The sequence below is a fragment of the Sturnira hondurensis genome, unplaced genomic scaffold, assembly GCF_014824575.4.
Source record: "Sturnira hondurensis isolate 20B ecotype Veracruz unplaced genomic scaffold, ASM1482457v3 Scaffold0022566, whole genome shotgun sequence".
Classification (NCBI taxonomy): Eukaryota; Metazoa; Chordata; class Mammalia; order Chiroptera; family Phyllostomidae; genus Sturnira; species Sturnira hondurensis.
The window spans coordinates 3,846,407-3,865,655 of NW_028095197.1; the positions used below are offsets into that span (position 1 = coordinate 3,846,407).

General features: G+C 43.0%; 1 pseudogene; it reads right to left on the minus strand.

The window, feature by feature from the left end:
* Window positions 1-8,661: 8,661 nt before the first annotated feature.
* LOC118979902 (uncharacterized) lies at window positions 8,662-8,921 on the minus strand (annotated as a pseudogene).
* Between the last annotated feature and the right edge of the window lie 10,328 nt (window positions 8,922-19,249).

The following is a 19,249-nucleotide window of genomic DNA, read 5'->3' on the forward strand; positions in this document are numbered from 1 at the left end:
GTCACCCCAACCTTGTTAGCTGGGCATGTCAGAGCAGGTTTTTGATGAATACTTAGAGGTTGCTGATAAGACCCAGCCAGGTCTAGACAGGGTGTGAGCCTGGGACAAGTTGGGTGCTAGATAAACCTCAGCGAACAGCCCTTTGTAAATCACAGACTTGAGCCACGGTGTGCACGATCTGATACTTTCACAATGCAGCTGTGAAAATGAAATGATCCTGCATTGAAAAAGAGACCCGGATTCCTTCTCTCTCAAACATATCTTGTAGCCATTATGAATTACTTTTCCTTCTACGTCCTCAATCCCTCAATGTTCCCCTTTCTCAGGCAACGGAAAGATTATATCTGGATTCCTTAAGTCCTCAAACCCACATGATTTCTCTGTTGTTTTAATTTTTATATTTTGAGTGGCTTTTTAAATTGGCTGCGCTGGTTTAATGTCTTGGTTGTTGATGTATTGGTCCTTCCTGGGAGGAGGTGACTGAACAGGTGGGAATATACTCATGAAAGGTTTCTCTGCCTCAAGGAATTCTCTGAATTCTGACACGCAGAATTCTTGCTGCGTGTACCGTTAACCCACCGGTCCGTAGACTTCTGCTGCTATGAAGATTTTATAGCTGCCTTGCGACAACAGGATGCTGAGACCCCGAGAGAAGTCTGGGCATCCAAGAGGCTGGTGAGAAGCTGAGAGGGGTACCTGCTGAGACACATGTTACTTATACCTGAACTTTCTATTGTGAAATATAGAAAGGCATACGTTGTTATGTCAATGCTTCTATATAGGTATTGTTTTTCTTTTTAATCGTCAATTGGAATGCCACTTCTGAGCATCCTTTTGACTAGTGTTCCTTTAGGGGCAGTGCTGGGAAAGATCGTTTTTCTACTAGCTTTCCGGGGGCCTTCGCTTCGCACCAGCTCCTGAGAAATTAGCACTTGAACCGCGGTCAATTGACATAATGACATATTAGGCTGATGGTTGCCCACATAAAAGCAACACCAAGTTGTATATTTGGGTTTTTTAGAGACTTTAATTCTTTTCTGATTGAAGCTTTATAAACTTTGAAGGTTCATACCTGTTTTTCGCTCTGAATTTTTTAAAAAAGCTTTGTAATCACAGGTTTTAGCCCACCATCAGGCACAGGGAGAGAGCTGTAACTGCAGAATAAATAAGCAAGTGAATGAGTGGAATGACTACCAGCGCTTTCCTGTACGTGAAGCACTTCACTGTCTGGGGCCTGCTGCCCTGTTGTCAAGCCACTGGTTTGGAGAAATCATCTAGGCACAAAATGCTGCTGATGACAAAAGTTTCCGGTGGTTGATGGGAGTTCCCATGGCCATTTCTTTCTTCGCTCTCCCCCTGTTTTATGAAACCCAGGGGTAAAAGGGGTAGAAAGAGAGGCATATGGCTTAGCATTTTGTTTGTTTGTTTGTTTGACCTGCTTTCTGGTTTTTGCTAGGTCAGCTCTGCTTTCTCTGAGGCCTGTGCTGTGTGGCCAATGTGAATTTGAGTATTACCTGCAAACACACTGCTCTAAACGTAACTCACTGAACTCCTAAGGTGACAGGATCAAGTTTCTGCTCCAGGCTGTGAACCTAGCCTTAGTCATTCACAGTCACACCACAAAGCTGAGTTGCGGTGTCAGGCCTGCGGTGACACTCTTGTAGGTGGCGCTTCTTTTTGAGGAGGGTCCTCTCTGTGCTGTCCTGTCCCTGTCTTGTGTGTTCTTCCACCACTCATTACATAATAACAGCATCTGCGTGTTTTCTGCTTTGAAAAACTATAGTGATTAAAAAAGGTTACCATATGGACATTTGGCAATGTGCAATTTAACACAGGGATTGTGAGATTTATTCACTCACTTATTTTCCTGAATGCCTAGCACAGTGCCTGGCAGGCTGGAGGCAATCAGTGTGTGAGGCAATGAGGGAAAATGGCACATTATAAACAGTTTTTGAAAATGTGCGAAAGCGGTGAGAATTTTTAACGCACAATGGTTTGATACCAGGCACAATTTTAAATGCTTTACCTATGTTAGCACACTTACTCCCCCCAGCAGTGCCTAGGGGTGCTTTTCATTGTCACCCCACCTTCCAGACGGGGGACCTGGATGCGTGTGAAGGCTGAGTGAATTGTCTACGGCAGTGAGAGGCAGAGCCGAGGCAGGAAATCAGGTATTGTGTGCCTGGGGATCGTGCTTCTAACCACAGTCCCATGCTGGCTTTGAACTTGCGATACTGCCAACATTCGTGGGAGCCCAGGAGAAGAAACAGACATAAAAGGCTTGTTCCCCACCCCCCCAAAAAGGCTCTTAGCTCCAAGTCTATTCCAGACATGAAGCAAATGTTTGGGATTTGGTTTAGGAGTTAGTGAGGATAAATAAAATCCATCAAACACACCAAAGGACTGAAATCTTATCTGCTGATTTCTTATCTCATTTTTCATGCTGCACATAAAATGCCTGTGGACTTCTTTGTCCTCAGAAACTCATACAAAGGGCGCTTGATATCATGATGTCAAGTGATCAATCTCTGTACAGTTGTCTTATCACAAGTGTTACAAAACTATTTTTATTGTGTTTCCTTTTGAGCAGCTATTGAGAGACCCACATCCACAGCTGATTCCCATTTCTGCTCAACTTCCTTAGCACATTGCTGGGCGTTCGTGTCCAGACTGTGCTGTACATGAAACCAAACCTTAACACAAGGGGTCGAGAATCAGCATCGTGGGTTCGTGTTTGTGAGCTCTTCCCTCGTGTCCTTTTGTTATTTATAATTTTCAAGGATACTTATTAATTGTGAAAATAATACATAATTGTTGTCACAAATGAAACAATGTAGAGATATATATAAAAAGTGACTAATCACTTCCCCAACACACATACACATTCATTCCTCTCTCTCCTAGAGTGAGCAATAACAGGAGTCAGATATTTATACTTCTGTACTAATTCTTCTCCATCCTAGTAAAAAACATTTGGAAATATAGATGCATGTGTTATTATGCACATTAGTGTGTATATTTCTGTGATTTAAAGAACTATATATTTTAGAGCAGTTTTAGATTCATAACAAACCTGAGTGGGAGGTACAGAGATTTCCCGTGTATTGGACTTCCTACCCCCACACATGCACAGCCAGCCTCCCCCATTCTCCACATCCTACACCAGAATAAGACATTTGTTACAATTAACGGACCTATACACTATGTATTTTTTCATATAACAACATAAGAAATGGCCAATATTTGACCATTTTAATCTACAAAGCTGACAATTTCATATAATTCATCATAATGGCAGAACCACTGACATATTTTAAAAATAATTTTAAATAAATGGATACACAGATGCACAAAATTCCATCATGGTTATTTAAGCATTTCCCCTATGGACAGTCAGGTTGTTTTCCATTTTTTAAAAGGATTTTATTTATTTTTAGGGAGAGGGGAAGGGAGAGAGAAAAAAAATTGATGTGAGAGAGAAACATTGATTGGTTGCCTCTACGTCCCTAACAGGGGACCTGGCTTGCAGCCTCGACATTTGCCCTGACCAAGAATCGAACTGGCGACCCCTCAGTTTGCAGGGTGATGCCCAACCACTGAGCCACATCAGACAGGCCTGTTTCCAATTTTTGAGAGCGCAGCATTGCTACAGTAAACATCCTTAGCCAAGTATCTTTTTAAAAAAACAATTGCTGGTGGATGTATCCCAATTTCTTAGAACGTAACCTGACGCATGGAAGGTGCCCGATAAGCATCTGTTGAATGGCCGAAGGGGTGAAGGGCTCTCCTACTGTCCCGCCAGCCGCGTGGATCTTAATGCCGCCGCTCATCGGATTTGCTCGCTTGCCATTGGGTGGGGCCTTGGGCTCTCCACGGCTGGGGCCATTCTTCCTTCCTCCCACCACCATGCAGCTTCCTTTCTACTTCCTTTTTTGAAAAAGTAATTCTATTGTGATAAAATTCACACACCATACAATCCCCCCATTTACAGTGAAAAATTCAAAGGATTTTAAGTCTATTCAGATATTTATGCGTAGTCATATTTTGGAACATTTGCATCACTTCAAAAAATAACCTCACAGCCCTCTGCTATCACAGTCTCGTCCCTCCCCAACCCAGCCACTACCGCCCAGCCTGAAGAACCACTGATCTACTTCTGTCTCCATTCTATCACTGTAGATTTCCCATTCTGGACATATATTATATGAATAGAATCATATGCAGTATGGTCCTTTGGGCCTGGTCTCACTTAGCATAGTATTTCCAGGTTTCATCTATTTTCTAGTGTGTATCCAGACTTTATTCCTATCTGTGGCAAATAATATTCCATTGTGTGAACACGCTTCATTTTGTTTACCCATTCATCAGTCGGTGGGCATTTGCGTCGTTTCCACTTTTGGTTATTATGACTAATATTGCTGTAAATAGTTGTGTACACATTTTTTTGTGTGTGTGGATATATATATTTTTGCTTTTAGGTGTATAGCTGGGAGTGAAACTGCTGGGTGGCATGGTGACTCTATGTTTGAGTTTTAGAGGAACTGACAGACCATTTTCCAGACATCGTTTTACGTTTTCACCACCAGTACATTAAGGTCCCAATTTCCCCATATTTTTGCCGACATTCGTTATCGGACTTTTCTGATTGTAGCCATCCTGTAGGTGCGAGATGGTATCTCATTATGGTTTTGATGTGCATTTCTCTGATGACCAGTGATGTCAAGCATCGTTTCATGTGCTTGTTAATCATTTGTGTATCTCCCTCGGAAGAATTTGAATTGCCCCTATTTCATCTGGGTTCTCTTCTTCTTATTGAGTTGTAAGGGTTCTTTACCTGTTCTGGGTGCTAGCCCCTTATCTGATAGACACAGATTCCTGTCTCCTGAAGCACTGAGTGTGGCACTCCTCACTTTCTTTGCAGACACTGCTTGCTCTTGGGTGACGTGCCCACAAGGCCCAGAGGGAACCAGAGGAAAGGGCCCCCGTGTATGAGTGTCTTCAGCTGACATTTGAGAGCATGTCATGCTGCCTCCCCCCCGCCCCCCCCACCGAGAGCTCCCATACCAGTAAAGCCAGACTGTTCCCCATCCCCAGAACTGCCTCACTGTAAGGGGCTGCTTATTGGGTAGTGGATTAATGTCTAAACCTCTTAGCTAATTAGTGTGGAACACAAATCACCCTTATGTAATAGGCTTGACAATAAAATGAGAAGTCAAAGCGAGTGTTTCAATTGGGTGAACCTTCAAGACCACTGGGTGGGCCGTTTTGTGCTTTCTCCTGCACGGTGCTGATAACGACCATGTTATGAGTAGTACTTCTTATTTTGCACAATCAATTACTTTGTGGACAAACCCAAGGATGTTTCATGTATTAAGGTTATTTTCTGGAGCTCTAAATGGAGGATTAGTCTTGCTCAACTGGATTTCATTTCAGAATGAGAGTCTTGTGGATTTCTCTGATGGGCAAAGTCTAAATTAGCCGGGAGACAAGACCGATGGGATTGCTTAGTTAAGTAATTGTTCAGTTGCAGATGAAGAAAATAACAGTCGCCACCCAAGCCCTCCCAGTGTTCTCCCGATGTCCTCTGGATAGACACGTTACCTCTACATCGGTGCCCAAAGCTGCCACTCCAAGGACATTCCTTTGGACACATTCGCCCTTTTCCACAGCTGCCTTTCATTATAAGAACACGTTGTTTAATGGTAATTGGTAAATAATAACTTTGTGTGTAACCATCAGTTGTTCAGAAACTGAGATAGTCAGTCTGTGGCAATATATTTGTTTTAATTAGTTGATTTTGATGATTTTAAAACCATCTCACCCTAAGGACAATTGATCCACAAGAAAGTCTTTTTAAAAAAGTAAGATACGATCCACACATAACATTGTGAAAGTGGCATTAGATAACACCTCTATCACTGTCACATAACTAACATTTTTTTGTGGTGAAACAGTTAAGATCTACTTTTTTAGCAGCTTGAAGTTCATAAGCCAGTACTGTCGTCCGTACGCACTGTGCTGAGCATTAGATCTCCAGAACGTACTTATCCGCTCGCTGCAAGTTTGTGCCCTTAAACATTCTCCTGTTTCCCCACCCCTTGGCCCCGCTGACTATCACCGTGCTCTCTGTTTTATTCCATGCAGCTTTTTGAGATTGAATGTCTAAGTGGAAGCACACAGTAGTTCTCTTTTTCTGTCTGACTTATCTCCCTTAGCATAATGCCCACAAGAGAGTCTTCATAATTACTGAAGACCAAGAACACTGTGAGCCTAAACTGCCAAATTGGAGCTGGCTGGCCAGATGAGGGTGGTGTGGAGCCTAAGGACAGATGTGATGGGGAGCTGAACTCAGTCATGAACAAGGCCTCCCAGGGTGGCAGTGATGGAAACCGTCACCCACCTGACCATTCTGTGCAGGGCTCAGCGCACCACTTTTCAGGGCTCAGCTTCCCTTTTCATCGCGGTGGAAGTGAGACAGACGTGGGTCACATTCCCAGGTCCATCCCTCACCAACTGAATGATGTAGGACAAGTTACTTGGCATCTCTGGGACTCTACAGAGATGAGAACTCCACCAATAACGTGTGTTCAGTAGAAGGAATGGTGAGGACGTATCTATGAAATGCTGCTCCAGTAACTGGCCCAGGGCAGACACTCACCATGTGCTGCTGTCCTCTCCTTCCCTCTTCATTTTCCTCTACCTCTCTTTGTTCCCCACCAAACTGCTTCTCCACAATTCTGGCCAACTAAGCACTTCAACTCTCGGGAGAGTCTACTTGAGCCATGGCAGGGAAAGGGGATGATGTCCTAATGCCCGTTCTCAGATCTACGTACAGAGTAGAACTTCCTTCTAGTTATCACTGGCCTTTTGGCAAAGTTGACTGCAATTCCCACCTCCTCTTTTCCTTGTGGATATTCCTCCCAGTTAATTTTTATTTGGGATATAACTGATAGGTAACTATACATTAGTTTCAGGTATACAACATAAGTATTTGTCATACATAGTGAAATGATTAATGCAATAAGTTTAGTTAACATTTACCACTTCACATTTACAAAGTTATAAATTTTTTTCTTGGGATAAAAACTTTTAAGATCTACTCTCAGCAACTTTCAAATGTACAACACAATATCGTTAACTAGAGTTGCCTCCAGTTATTTGACCTTGTGAACCCACCTGTCTTCTTCTGCCCACCTTGCCGGTCTGCCACTTGAAAGACAACATAAGAAAAGATAACCAACCCAATAAAAATATTGGCAATTTATAGAGGAGTGAATCAATATGGATAAAAGGGTTTTGAAATGGTGCTCAAACCCACTGGTAACCAGGAAAATTCAGATTAAAGCAACAATGAAATACCACTGGCAATAATTTCGAAGACTGAAATACCTATGCCTGGCTGGTAGCAAGGTGGATTCACACCGTTTTTATGGAAACAAACAGGCAAGCTCTAATGAATTTACCCATTAAAATGATCTATTAAAATTAACAAATGCACATGCTTCCCAACCTAGCAGCCTATTCCTGAGACTGCATTCCTTAGAAATGGAAACATCAATATAAAAAGCTCTATTTACAAGGACAGTTACTGAAGCATTGTTAGTGAAGGCAAAAGCAAAACCGCAAACAGACAACAGCTGGGAACAAGGAGCTGTGGAGAAAAGGCTGGTAAAATCATTGGTGTCATCTCACCAAGATATAGTTTTAGGTTTTAAAAGTACTGAATTAGAGTTATCATAGTTGACAAAGTATTATAGTATAAGAAATTGGAAGAAGCAGAGAAATTTGTATAAAATGATTCAATTTGTAAAATAAATGAACACCAATAAAATTCCAGGTAGGGGTGTGTGTGTGTCTTTGAGTTTACAATGTTGTGAGCATAGAGAAAAACAGGACTATAGTGTTAGGTTACTTTGGGATACTGATGAATTGTGGGGATAGAGAAAATGAGGGGAGGTGAGAATGAAAAGATTGTAGTAAGCTTATCTCTGTCAAATATGATGTGATTACATTTATGTAAAATTAATGTGTGTGCATAGATGCATAAAGAAGTAGGAATAAGGACTTAGAATGTGATCTACTGACTTGTTAAGATAATTAGTATAGGAGGGGGACCCCCCCCAAACAGAACTATCTTCTGGAGGGTGGGCCCCTTGCAGTACAGGCTTCCCCCACTAGGTGAGTGTTCTAGGAACTCACCTGTATTAGTGTGCCAGCTGATGTTGTGAGAGGCTGTGTTCAGCTTCAGTGAATATTTTCTAAAGAGTCCATCAACACAATTGCCCATTTCATGCCGGGTGATTTATGAGCACACCTGCCCATGCCTCCCTGAGTGGTCAGGAGTTCTTGACCAAAAATGTCATGACCCCCATGCCTCACCCTCCCTATTGCTCCGATCTCACCCAGAATGACTTTTTTGTTGTTGTTTCTCTGGGTGAAAAAGTCCTCAAAAGGAAATGTTTTGCTGATGTGTAAGAGGTGAAACAAAAAAATGGCTGGAGCTCTAAAAGACATCAAAATCCATGAGTTCAAAAACTGTTTTGAGCAGTGGAAAAAAATGTCAATGTGTCTATTGCATCAAATGGAGAGTACTTGGAAAGTGACCGAACTTTAAACATGTAAGAACAAATGCACATTTTTTAAAATAAATGAACTCTGTTTTGCGGGGGAGTCCCTTCTTCAATAGTGAAAAAAGAAAAAACTATCAAATTAATGGGAACAGTATTATTTTTATTTGCAAAACAAAAGTTATTCAATCAATTATTGATAAATCCATTCATCCACACACCTACTCGTGAATTTGCTTTTGTGTTTGCATGTGTTTGTAAGAGGGAACAAAAGGTCTGGCCAGAAAAAGTCCAGCCATTGTTGATATAACGAGAATGCTACACTTGATCTTAGCCAAAAGGCCGAGAAGCGATATAACGAGAATGCTTTGTGTGACATCCATGTAAACCTGGCCACCAGAGAGAGTGGATTGGAATGTGTGTATGTGAACAATGATGACTTCACTGTACTAGTCAGTGGGGTGGTAGACACACTGAATGAGCATGTGTACTGGGTGGCCGTCACATTCAAAATGAGCAATTAGAGCAACAAGTCTGCATCAAATTTTGTGTTAAGCTGCAACAGTCCTCCGTGGAAACTATTTGGATTATTCAGAAGGCTTTCAGGGTCGATGTGATGAGGTACAGAGCAAATAGAAGTGTGGCACAAACGCTTCAAAGGTGGTTGAGAATCTGTTGAAAGTGATCCACGTTCCGGAAGGCCTGCCACAAGCAGAACATCTGAGAATGCTGAATGTGTACGGGCTGCAATCAAGAAAGATCGGTGACTGACAGTGCTGGGAGGACTGTGTGAAAGGTGCCTACCTACTCTGAAGGGGACTGAGGCATCACTCTCCTATGTACAATGTTTCTTGTATCTTCTTCAAGAAATGTCTATTTTTCGTAGTAAATGGCTGAATATTTTCTGGACAGACCGAGTATGTGCCCAGAGAGTGTTATAGAAGAGGCACGTGAATATGTCAGATGGGTTGGTCTTCATACGTCCTATGGAAATTTGAAAGAAAGAAAGAAAAAACAGAAAAAAACCAAAGGCAAGCTAATGGTCATCAAAGACTAAATGACAGTTTATACTTCTGTTTAAAGGGAATCTGCTTAGCTACTTCTGTGGGCATTAACTCGATGTTAAAGAAGTTATCAGTGAGCTAAAAAAGGAGAAGGATAAGAGGGAATGCATATAACCAGACCCGTCCCAGGCCCTGGGAGCTGCAGCCGGAAGAGCCAAGCTGCAATGGCTCATTCGAACCCTGACCTCGGTTTCAGAGCAGCTTATCTTTGAAAGGCCTGCCTGGCAGATAAAGTGCCCAGGCAGGGTTCGTGGTTTTCTTGCCCAGGGCACCAGATTCCAAACTGGACTGTCATTTGTGGCTTCCGCGAGGATTCCTGATACAGGGTGCAGCCAAGGGGGGGCCCAGAAAAGATTTAGAATGGTGTCCAGAACTCAAAGTGTACAGGAATATTGGAGGAAATATTAAGATGTCCTCACCCCACTCCCAAGGTGTGAGTTGGGGGAAGGGACACATAGACCAGGAACATGCAGGGCTGTTTTGCAAAGCCACAGCCCTGCAGCTAATCCATGGCCTGGTCATTTAACATATCTATAGCCTTTGGCGGGTCACTTGGATATGTTAAATGGCTATGACCATGCTTGGAGCTAGGGGAATGAAGTCACTTCCCCCCAAGATGGGACTGGGGGGCAGATCCCCTGAGTTACAGCGCCTGCGTGGGGGCTTGGAGGAGATTGGCTCTAGGACATATGACCATACCTGCCCAGACTAACAATGGCAGCTCAGTAAACTTATAATAATACAGAAATACTGGCAGGTGTAACTGATCGTGGGAGGAGTCGGAAATAGGGGTACAGAGGAAGATGGGCACCGGGGGATTTAAACCCAGACACGGCAGCCATTGGGGGAGAGACACGAGGTTTCAGCAGAGTGCAGACCCCCTCTTGGCCAGGTGGAAGGGAAGACCACGCAGCTATGCCAGAATGGAGATCCCTGCGGCCAGGTGAAGAAGAAAGACGCGCACTTTTGGTGGAGTGCGGCTTTGGTAGAAGAGGCCCACGCAACTTTGGCGTGCTCCCTTTGGCTGAGTAGCCTGGAAACTAGGAGAGACTTTGACTAGAACTTGGTACAAAGAACTCTTGCCAGTGGAAGGTGCCGCATGACTTTGGATTACTTGGAGATCCTGCCTGGACAGGCAGGCGACACAGCTCACGTGCCAGCGACCTGAAAACGGACGTGTGCTCTTTTCCTGATTTACGGTACCCGGAGTTGGGACAGTGGGAGAAGGGAGCGCTGTGTGTGTGTGTGTAGGTGTATACCCTTAAAGACTTTAATATTTTAAGGAAGGCATTAGGCCTGAATAGCATTAAATAAACATTTTGTTTCCTTTTCACAAATCTCTGGCATTGAGAGATGTGTTTCCAATTGGCGGCGGACAGAAGAGCCCTATAGATATTAGTGTATCGTCCTTGGGAGGGGTCCCTATTTTCTGCAGCAGTTTTTGGCATCCCTCGGTGGGCCAAGTATTGCCCCCCCCCTCGGACCCTTTGTTCGGTAACATTCCCAGGAGTTCTCTAAGGGAGGTTAAACCCTGGCCAGTACACACAGACCGGAAACAACCTTCCCCAGACAATCCTCTAAAAGCGCTCTTTGCTTCAGTGGGTGGAGAAGCAGCAGAATGGGAGGTTCACACCACAGCCTTGGCCATGGATATTCCACTCAGCAAAGTCATGAGCTGATTAGGGCTTTGGACAGAAAACCAATGAAAGATTCCCCCCCTGCCCCCACAGTGTGAGGTTTGCCTGACAGCCTGAGTTGGGATTCCAGACTCTTTTGGATCACTATGGTTGTCAATAGCCTGCTGATCTTTGAAAAGACATCCTTGGCATTCAAACAGGTGAATGCGGAGTAGCTCTCAGAATCCTGACTTTTTGCCACTCAAAATGACGACCAGTGAACTAACAGGCCACCTCTGCATTTCTCCTCAATGTCCCTCACCACTTTTTTCTTCCTCCCCAATTTACTAGCATATGAAAAGGCAGTTATAGATGGAAAGATGTTGAATCGAAGTGCAAAACTGCAGTGGAATTGTATCTTACGTGAATATTTCTGTCATGGGAAGTTATGAATCTCTTAAGAGCCACGATCTATGAAGTAGCTCTAAGCCAGAAAATTCATAGACACACTGCTTAATTATGACAAAAGCATGACAGCACTGATGGATGAGGATTGGTGACGATTTTGAATATATGTTAGGCCATTTTCAGTGTTCTTTTTAGACATGCAGTGTTTTTAAGCCAAGAATCCTATGTACATAAACAGGATGGCAGAAATACTCCTGGACATGCTGCTTTCCAATCTTACTTAGAAAACACTTGGTCTTCAGGAAAGTATGGATTCATTCAGACAGTAAAACACTGGTTAATTTGGGTAAATTTGCATTCTTGGTATTTAAGCTTACTTTTGAACAACTTCTGAAGTAACTGTTAGGCTTGTAAAGGCAAAAGTCACCCAGCGTTGGCACTTTTCCTTTCAATGACCAAGGCCAGTCATTCCTTAGTCTATGTATTTTTCTTTGGGCAGTTTTGCAGTACATTCATTATAAGATAACTCAGCCATCATGCCTGACACGGAGATGCATTCACGATATATTTGTTAAATGTAGAAGTGCCATGATGCCATTTAGTCAAGATAAGCTAAGTTGTGCTGCTGGAACAAATAACAGAGATCTCAGTGGCTTAGCACAACCGAAGTGTATTTCTTGCTCACGGTAAACTCTGATGTGAGTTGACAGAGGGTCCTCTACCTCTGGTGAGTTGGAGATTCCCTTCAACTTGGAAGGTCATCATCTCAAATGTGACTTCCAGAGTGTCCCAGCAAACAAAAAGAAAGTTGAAGGAGACTCATCAACTCTCAGTTGTCTTGGAAGGAAATGGCACATCACCTCCTCTCACATTCCTGAATGCCAGTTGCAATCTTGCAGCCCTGACGCAGCAACAGGAGAGTTTGGGAGGTGCAGGAAGCCCATGAGTAATCAGAGAGTGCTAAGGGTCTCTGTGGACCTTCAATTTTAGGAAACAAAGAGGTGTAAATTACAAGTCAATGCAATACTTTCCTTTTTCAGTTGTCTAGACTTCCTTACCCTTAATATCTTAAAGGGGATTTTTTTTTTCATGGTAAAACAGGTTTGGGAAATTCTGTGTACTATATGTAATGTATTGAATGTACAACATGTAATTATTTACTAAAAGTTTTGAAAAGTGTCACATTAAAGAAGCCTATTTAATCTGAATAGGCAAGGTATTATATAGGAAGTCAATTTATTTATTTCATAAACAAATCTGATTCATTTGTTTTCGAATTCATAGACGTGTAGCCTTGGACATAACATGGGCATAAACTGATGCATAGAAATAATTACTGATGGTAATTTCATAGCCTGTGCAGGATTTTGCAAAGGTGTTACTGGTAATTTTAAGTTATTGCATGTAACAATATTAATGCTTTCTGAGTTGTGATAAAAATACAGAGAACTGAAAACACAGAAAATTTAGGAAAATGGGATAGCAGGTTTCCATTTGAATATTGCACATGAGTAGGAAAAGGGCATGGGAAGAACTTTACTTTCTCTCCCTGGCGTAAAATGAAGCAAGCCGCCAGGAGCGAGGGAGGGAGGACAGGGGCCGGAGATGTCCCACCTGCTGCAGCAATGAGCAGTCACTCTCATCTCTGAAGTGATTTACAAACTTTAATGAAGCTTCCCAGCAGCCATGTAAGGCAGGGGGGTTATAATTACCCTGCTTTCCAAATGGGAGATGGAGACACACATAGGTTAAGTGCTTTGCCGCAGGCACACTGTGATTCTTCCAAGACAAGCAGGAGTGCTTGGCTTCACAACTCCATCACACCCACCCTGGGCGGCCTTCTTCCTCTTCACCCAGCGGACGGCCCCTGCCCTGCAGGAACTAGCGCTGGCCCAGGAAAACCAAGGCCGGGTCTCCACTAGGACAGAGAGGTAGAGAAACAGGGCCGCAGTGAGGTGACTCAATGACTCCACTATCGTGTAGATATTCTCATTAGTTGTTTAAGGGCAAGGACTGAGAATGTCTTTCCGCATGGTACACACCACTAGGCCCTCAGTAAGAACATGGGGTAATCATGGCAGATTATCCAGATCATAAAGGCGACATTCTTTCCCCAAACTATTTTGATAATTGTGTAAGTAACCTTCTCCAAAGATTTGGGAGAACCCAGATTTCAAACTAAAACAGAGGTTCTCTTCTCATCATTCTGGTGTTTAACTCCTTCCCAGAATGCTGCTTTAAAATGTAAAGCAGCCTTTAAATGGCTGGCGTGGCTCAGTGGATTGAGTGCCAGCCTGTGAACCGAAAGGTCACTGGTTTGATTCCCAGTCAGGAGACAACCTGGGTTGTGGACCAGGTGCCCATTTGGAGGTGAACAAGAGGGAACCCATTGATTATCTCTCACACATCAATGTTTATCTACCTCTCTTTCTCCCTCCCTTCTCCTCTCTCTCTGAACATAAATAAATAAAAAATTTAAAACATAAAACAGAAAGTTGAGAAACTTGATTGATAATATAAAATGATATATAGAGTGGCAACCCGGAGATGAGTATTTGGGTCTGTCTTGATACCTGTCCTAATCTGATAACTTTCAGATGTAGAGTTATTAGTATTGCTGGAATTCCACAGGTAAACAAAAATGTAAGGGGAAATGTAAAGAGAAATGTCTTAAATATCATTCATTTGTTCATTTGTCGTCGGTTGGGCATAGGGTAAGTTTGGGGAAGGATAAGAGAGAGTGACTAAGTATTTTACCAACAGTGCTTTGTTGTACCTCCAGAATCGATGAACAACCTAAGACTGGCTTTGTGTGATCTACAACAATGGGGAAAGCAAATGGGCGATCGAACAGAAGGACAGACTTTGGACACACACGGGGGAACCCCCAAACCCGGAATGTATAAAAAATTATGTATTTATTCTTATATGCTTAAACACTAGTCATTTTCAAATTACTCTCCATTTGATGCAACACCCCTATCCAGACTTTTTGCCACTGCTCAAAACAGTTTTTGACCTTGTCTATTCTGATGCCTTTTAGTGCTTCTGCTATTTTCTGTTTCATCTCTTCCACATCGGGAAAATGTTTCCCTTTGAGGACTTTTCCAATCTGGGGAAACAAAAAAAAGTCACTTGGGATGAGATCGGGTGAGTAGAGAGGGTGGGTGCAGGGGTCATGCTGTTTTTTGTCAAAAACTGCTGAACCCCCAGTGTGGTGTTGGCAGGTGCACTCATACATCACCCAACATGAAATGGGCAAGTGGGTTGAAAGAATCTTCAAAAAACAATTTTCTGAAGCTGAACACAGCCTCTCACAACAACGCTAGATGGTACACTGATATAGATGGGTTTCTAGAACACTCACCTGGTGGGAGAAGCCTGTACTACAAGGGGCCTGCCCTCTAGAAGGTTATTCTGGGTTTTGGGGGTCCCCCCTTGTATGTCACTGTGGAGAAGACCTCTGCATACTCTTATATGACACATCTATACATATTTTGGACAATACGTATATACATACACACACATGCACACACCCATAGGTTATAAATTTCTTGTCTATAAGTGTTTATGAGGAAATACATAGTGAGTATATTTAATCCACTGTCATTTTGTATATGTGCATTCATATATGTCTGTTTATTTGAGCAAGTGTCTTGAATCCTACTAAGACCATAAAGCTCTTTGAAACTGGAGGGACCATGCTCTTTTCATCTTCTTCAGCCTACCCAAGATTCTGCACATTTGCTTTTCATCCATTGAATAATATCCAAATGTGTGTACATAAAGCTATAGTCCCAGCTCTCAAGCAGCTTGAGCTCTGGAGCACCACTCAGGGTTAGCCTGGTCTTTCAGAACCTGCTACCCAGAAAATAAATCTGGACGTCTTGATTTGAAAAGGTTTTCTCAGTGACTCCCAATACAATGGCTTATGTTCTAGAGAAAGGGCCCAAAGATAAAAGCCTAAGTTTATAATTTAGGTGTCTTCTTCACCTCTGTCCCATTGTATTTTCTTTATGACAATGAACAATAGTTAACAAAAATGAACAATCATTGCAGAAGATAGAATACCTGTGTGATTAATATATTTTTATTTCGCCTGTATTGTGGAGGATGTAGGATTTCTACAGATTTCAATAGACTCTCTGCTTCTTTCTCTCTCCTGGACTTTGAGTGAATAATCTTCCGCATTTATCCAAATTTTCATATTTTGACGTGTTCTGGTTAAGTTCACAAATCTTGAAACTGCATTTCAAATATGCAAACATTGCTAGCTTTTAAAAAGTGAAAAAAAATCAAAACAAAGTTAAGCCATAATGTAAAAAAAATTATTCCTCTTGTATTTGTATATAGTAATAACTAGGAAAGTTCCTAGAGCAATACTTCCCACTGACATTTATTCATCTTTTGCATTTTTATTTCAATGAAAAATATTGCTACTTTTGATACTGCGCCCGCATTTGGATGTCTTTCCTCTCTGGTTGGCTCCCTTCTTTTGTCATGGCTTCCGGTTGGCTGTGGGCTGCAGTGCTGACGGTGCCGTTACTTGGTGTTCTCTCCTCGGGCCTGGGCGTTCTTTCAGCCAGCCGCCTGCCCTTCCTGCTCCAGTGGCCCTCACCCACCTGTGGGCAGATCACTTCCATCTGTCCTCAGCACTCTTTGAACAGTGGCTCGCTTCAGAGCCATAAATGCCTGCGCCCATGAGCTAATCCAGTCTCCTTGGCTGATAGAATCCATGACAGGATCACAAGCCCCAGGGTCATAAACATCATTTGGGCGCTAATAAATTTCAAGCTTTGAAAGGAGGTGTTTATGTCTAGCAAGAGATATTGTTTGCAGAAGGAACTTTCTTGGGGCATCTGTAATTTGTTTGGGAGCAGTGACACCTCTGAGGTCTCAGGTAGAGGGGGAGAGTGCCATTTAGGGGCCAGAGCGCTGGGACTGCCTGGCCCGCTCTCAGCCCCTCCCTTGACACCTCGTTCTTTGTGCGATTATTTTCACGATCCATCTTTTGTAGCTGACTCTCTCCATCTGTAAAGGGACAGAGAGGCAAGCTTTCATCTTCTGGGGAAGGGGCGTTCACTTTTATCACATTATTCAACTCTCTTTAGTCTCTCCCCTTGCATACTGTGCTACTGACGTGATAGACTTTTGAAACTCTGATCTTTCACTGCAGTTCAGAATAAAATAAGTGGAATTTGTTCTCTGGATGTCTTAAATAAGGTGCATTTTTATGTGGTGTGGTCTGATTTGTGTTCAGTTGGCTACTCAGATAGGACTGTATTGGTCAGTAAGTGTTCACAAATCATCTTTAACTCTTTGAGGACTCTTTGGTGATGACGTAGATACAAAGGAAGGAGAAGGCATAGACTTGCGATCTCGTTGAGAAGGAGATGTGCAGGAAAATGAAGAACAGAGTAATCTACCCCTTTCCTTGCACAGCTTTGGGGGGCTGACCAGCCGTCAGTGTGGCTGTGTTTCTTCCAGGCTGAGGGGACATGTGGGCCTGTGATCTGGCTGCACTAACTGGCGCCAGGAGTTCAATTTCTGTGCTACTCTGATGGACCGCTTTACAAGGACAAGGCCATGCTGACAGGAGCTAGTTTAGTTCTCTCACTGCCCCAAAGACAGTGGTGCAGCTTGGTTAGTAGTGGCTGTTAGCTGGTTTGAGTTGCTTCTCAGTTTTCTCTCTCTGTGAGCCGCGCCCTCAGTCTGATGCCTCTGCCTTCCCTTGAGAGGCCTCTGTGAGGGGCCTGTGTCCTCCCCTTCCACTTTGGAAGGACAGCTAGGTTAGTATGTGAATGCAAAATTAGTTCTTTGGAGGGTGAAACGCGTGATGGTCACAGAATGAGTTTCATGGCCAGAGGGTGAAAAGGGAACAGCAAGTCAGTTAATGTCAGTTCTCTGTGGGATTTCTCCACAGGGCATGGTAGGTTTCCTTTTTTTTTTTTTATTTCTAAAGGTAAGAGACCATGTTGCTGCCTTCGGCATAAAATTTCCCACCGGTGAGAAGTGCTCAGGTTAAACTATAGCTCCCAGCTTCAACTTTTGCCCTAACTCTTGAATGCACCCCCCATTATGAAATATGTACCTGACATCCTGATGGATGGATGCTGCGCTATATGGGTAACGAGCCTGCAGCTGATTAAATCACAGGTTTCCCATATCATTCTTACAGTTCTGCGGCACAGTTCCTTGAGCTGACAGCTGTACAATAGTACCTTTTGAACTGTTCCTGGTCTCCTGCCAGAAAGCTTATCTTTTAACATTTTGCACCCACCTCCCAAACTCCTAAGGGCAAGTAGAGAAAGGAAGGAGTATGTTTGAAAAGAAATTCCAAGCTCTATTGTGTTTTCCCCACTTTGTAGCCCCTTCTTGTTGTTGATGGGAATCATTGTGGGAAGCAGCAGCATAGCAGATTGTTTAGAATGTCTCCCTAAGTCCAAGTTCATCACGTTGGAACACTTTTATTGAATGCTTACTGTATATCAGGCACTCTGCTAGGTGCTGGGGATGACAGGTAGGCAAAAATGTTTTGTTGTGAGCATCCTTTTTTTTAAAAAAGATTTTTTTATTTCTTTACTTCTAGAGAGAAGGGAAGGGAGGCAGAAAGAGAGGGAGAGAAACATCAATGTGCAAGAGATTCTGTTGCCTCTTGCATGTCCCCAACGGGGGGTTTGGCCCACAACCCAGGCATGTTCCCTGACTGGAAATTGAACTGGCGACCTCTCAGTTTGCAGGCTGGTGTTCAGTCCACTGAGCCACACCAGCCATTCTATATGGCTTCAGTGATCTAAAGTTGCATATCATGATTATAAAGTAGATGAGTTAATGTCTGTTTCTTTGCTCTGAAAAAGATCCCACCCTGAAAAGTAAAGAGCAGCCCTAGCTGGTGTAGCTCAGTGGATTGAGCACGATCCTGCGAACCACGCCACCGAGGTTCAATTCCCAGTCAGGGCACATGCCTGGGTTGCAGGCCAGTTCCCAGCAGGGGCCAGTTCCTGGCAGGGGATGCACCAGAAGCAACCATACATTGATATTTCTCTCTTTCTCTCCTTCCCTTCCCTTCTAAAAATAAAAAAATAAAATTAAAAAAAAAAAGCAAAGAGCAATAATATTTTCCTTTTCCTACTCTATTTCCCTTAACTGAAGTAAATACTACTCTATGGAAACTCATTTCTTTATGATTTTCTTGAGAACCCTGTTAATGTAGTAGTAGTAATAGTCGTGTGTGTGCGTGCGTCTGTGTCTGTGTGTGTGTGTTATGATGACTCATACAAGACATTTCTCTCAGGACTCCCCACCCTGAATGACTGGACTCTTCACAAGTGATTGGTTTGCTTTGCTCTTCTGGGCATGTGAAGTCTGCAATTACTGTTGTTCTCTCTTTGCAGAGACGTCAGGACACCCAAACCAATGAGACACGAGAATGCTGCGGCATCAATTTCTCCTCTATTCCTAACTTAATTTATTTTTCCTCCCCCTACTTGCCATCTCTTTGATTTATTCATTTTTAGAGAGAGGGGGAGGGAGGGAGAAAGAGGAAAGAAACACCAAAGTAAGGGAGAAACATCAATTGGTTGCTTCTTGTATG